Source organism: Prionailurus viverrinus, chromosome B4 (genome assembly GCF_022837055.1).
Source record: "Prionailurus viverrinus isolate Anna chromosome B4, UM_Priviv_1.0, whole genome shotgun sequence".
Taxonomy (NCBI): Eukaryota; Metazoa; Chordata; class Mammalia; order Carnivora; family Felidae; genus Prionailurus; species Prionailurus viverrinus.
In genome coordinates, this window is record NC_062567.1 from 25,968,929 (window position 1) to 25,972,853 (window position 3,925).

The 3,925-nt window shown below is 41.1% G+C and overlaps 1 pseudogene; it reads left to right on the forward strand.

Moving 5' to 3' along the window:
* Window positions 1–2,663: 2,663 nt before the first annotated feature.
* LOC125170539 (60S ribosomal protein L34-like) lies at window positions 2,664–3,561 on the forward strand (annotated as a pseudogene).
* The last annotated feature ends 364 nt before the right edge of the window (window positions 3,562–3,925 follow it).

The following is a 3,925-nucleotide window of genomic DNA, read 5'->3' on the forward strand; positions in this document are numbered from 1 at the left end:
CAGTTCATGAGTTTGAGCCCCACATAGGGCTCTCTGCTGTCAGCACAGAGCCCACATTGGACCCTCTGCCCACCCCCTGGCCCTCCTCCGCTTGCATTCTCTCTCTCTCTCTCTCTCTCTCTCTCCCTTGAAAATAAATAAAAACATTTAAAAAAAGACATTAAAAAAATAAAAATAAGGTATGCAAATATATACAGACCTCTAGAATAATCATCATCATCATCATCATCATCATCAACCGTGTTGCAAAAATCAGCTTCAGATTGGTATATAAATTCCTTTTTGTGAGGTACCAGCAAGCTGTGGTGAGACCAAGGAAGGGCTCAAAGATGGTGTTTCCCTGCTATGTTCCCTCAAAGTGCCTCTGTAACCTCTAAAGTGGGGCAAAGTTGAAGGCTATCCCTCTGATTGAAGCTCCAGGACAAGTAGATGGGCCTTTTTCTCAGGTACACTGAGAGTGCATTTCAGTTTGCTATCTGTGCAGTGCCCTGGCTGCTATAGCCTGCCCAGAACTAACTTTCCAATTGTTATAGTCTTTTGGGACTCAGAGACACAAGTTACTCAGGCTGCCAGGGCCAGACCATCAAGAGACACCCCCTGTTTAGACTGCACTCACACACAGGCTTGGGGAAAGCTGCATGAGTGTGACGAGGGCCATACATGTCCACAGGTTTAGGGAGATGTGGGAATGCTGGGCGTGCAGCTCATTGGTGGCTTTAGTGAGGCTGTGTCCACACATATTTGCCTGTACTAGCAAAATAGAGGGAGAGTGTAAAAATGGCACTAGCTGGTGCCTCCATCCCCAAAGAATGTCTCAACTCATCCCTGGCCCCTCTGGCAGATGCTTTAAGGTTAGCAAATGAGTGTCCTTCCCATGTAATCCAGTCACCTCTCAAATTTCTATCTTTGTGCTGGTTCCTGGGATGAGTAAGTCTGCATGTGAGCCCCTCATAGGAAATATCTCAGATTCCCACAGCCCCCCAGTTTCCCCGGATATAAGCCTCTTTGATTTTCAGAGTCAATGTTTTGGGGGTCTTATCTCTCTAGGGCAGATCCTTAGGGTTGGAGTGCTTGATATGGGGCATAAGCCTCTCACTTCTCAGGGAGAGACTCCAGACCTGTGAGATCCCTCCCTGTTGTGTATGGGTTGCTGCATGTTGTGTGGGGAATGAAGTTTTTGGTGAGATTGTATTTCTGCCTCTCCTTCCTTTCTCAGTGTGGCCCCTTTATCCTTCATTATGGAGAGAGCTGTTCAGCTAGGTTTCTGTTCTCTTTTAGAGGGAATCCCTTTTGTAGCTATAGATTTGGTATCTGTGGGGGAAGTTGAGTTCAGTCATGGTCTTCCTTGGCCACCATCTTCAGGCTCCAGGTTTTCTCTTACAGGACTGGAAGCAGGGGCCTTTACTTGGAATTCATTGGAATTCAGTGAATACCTGGAATTCACTGTTTGTTACCAGTTAACTCATTGTATGGTACAAATTCATTCATCCTAAGCAATTCTCACTCGTGCATAGAAAATTCCGTTTTCACACATTACATTTGGTTGAGTTTTTTTTTCTCTTCCTTATTTAACTTTCCACTATTATAGAGAACTGTTTTGATGCTATTTAATTTTTATTGTTGTTGTTCAGTCCTTTGAGCTTTATAAGGAAAATTGTATGAATATACACATGTACATACAGACATCCCTTCTCATTTCCTACAGTGCTAAAAGAATCAACTGAGTAAGTTTGAAGATCTAATTGGCTTTTTTCAATGATTCATGAATCCCATTTAGCAAACAGAAAGGACCTCCAAGGAGCTCTACAATATGGAAGGCTTTTATAGGCAGAAGGGGGAAAAGAATGGATTGTTTCAAGCAAAGTCAAAGTCACTAGGATTACCTCACTAGTGCTGATTAGGACATTTCAGACTGACTGGTTAAGATTACATCTTAGGAGGGGCTGAAACTGCACTTAGTTTAGGTATTAACCTCTCTTGGCTTGCTGATGTGGGGTTTAGCACAAGTGGCTCCATTTTGGAAATCCTAATGTTTCTTTTTTAACATACCCAAAGTTATTGATTCCAAGGAACTGAAGTAGTGCTTGTGATGATAGATGCTCTTTGGAGAGCATATAACCAGTCTGTAGGATCTGGAGAGGAAACAAAACTGATGCTCCCATCTTCTCTTCCAGAGTAGAGAACTTTGACACCCCAGGCCCTTGAGTGGGTTAGATTGCCCTGGAGCAGTTTCAAAGCTAATCTCATGCCATTACATGGAAATAGAGGGATTCTGTGCACCACCAGCTTGATTTTGCATTGGAAAGCCAGAGTTTTTATTCTATATCCAGATAATTCCATCAAGAAAATGGTTATTATATATGATTACTAGCCTACTTAAAGTAGAAAAGACTTTTATGCATAACAGCAAAGAAAGAAATCATAAAGGGGAAGACAGATAGATTTTGCTATAAAAAAGGGAACATATTTACATGTAAAAAAATACCGTAAATAAAACTAAAAGGCAAATAAAAATATTGGAAGGTATTTGCAAACTATATGACAAAGGATGACAGAGGATTAGGGCTAATGTTTTTAAGACATGGAGAGTTCTTTCCAACTTCTATAAATAAAATTAGGTTTCTGTTTTTTCCCTTTTAGGGATAGTATCTAGAGGCATTCAAATGGTCCCGCATTTGACATACCATTGTAGGCGATTTTACAAATACAACTTCTAGCAAAACTAGGCTGCCCTGAGCCCCTGGTATTAGAATTGTTTCTCTTTAAAACAAGAAGAGTGGGGACAGTACACAAAATCCACATGTGGCATGTGCCCAGGCCAACTTCAAGGGGTTTGTGCAATGAGATCTGAAGTGTTTATGAGACTGTCTAAAACCAAAAAAACGTGTCCTCCAGGCCTGTGGCGCTTCCGTGGTTACTAAATGTCTCCAGGACAGGATCAAGAGTGCTTTTCTGATCGAGGAGCAGAAAATCATTATGAAAGTGTTGAAGGCACAAACACAGAATCATAAAGCTAAATTAAAAAAATGGACCTTTTCTGGGGCTCCTGGGTGGCTCAGTCGGTTAAGCAAACAACTTCAGCTCAGGTCATGATCTCATGGTTGGTGAGTTCAAACCCCATGTCAGGCTCTGTGCTGACAGCTCAAAGCCTGGAGCCTGCTTCAGATTCTGTCTCCATCTCTCTCTGCCCCTTCCTGCTCCTGCTTTGTCTCTCTGTCAAATATAAATAAAACATTTAAAAATTTTTAAAAATAATAAAAAATGGACCTTTTCTAACTAATAAAAAAATCAAAAGACTCCTAAAAAATTAAGTTTCCATTACTACTTCATGGAAAGTGGATGGGCATATTTTCACCAAGTTTGGAATGATTTCAGGGTGATTCGACCTAAAATATAGCTCATGTATTGTACAAGGAATCCATCTGGGGAAAGACCGAGGGAGATGGGCAGTCCTACTTTAGAACAGCTGAACCTGAGGTTCAAAGCAAGGCATTGGCAGTTCCTACTGCATCAGACATACTAGTGAAAGTATTAATGGTGTCAATACTAGCTAAAGCATAGAGTGTTATGAGATTGAGATAACCCACATAAAGTGCTAAACTCAATGCCTGGCACATTCCCTTATTTATTCTACTCTGAAAATTTTTATCACGTGACTGCTGTGTCCCAAGCACTCTGTTAGGTGCTGGGGATACAGCAATAAACAAAACAGACATAATCTTTACCTTCTTGGGGCTTACATTTGACTGACACATAGTAAAACATCATAAATCATAGGTAGCATTATCATATAATACAAAACATGCAAAATGTAAAAACCAAGGTACCTTTTTTCCTACCAGGTAGATTTACAAATGTTCTCTAATAAAGGTAATACCTAGCAGGTATTCCATCTAGGCCCTTCCCGAGAGTGTGGGAAAATAGG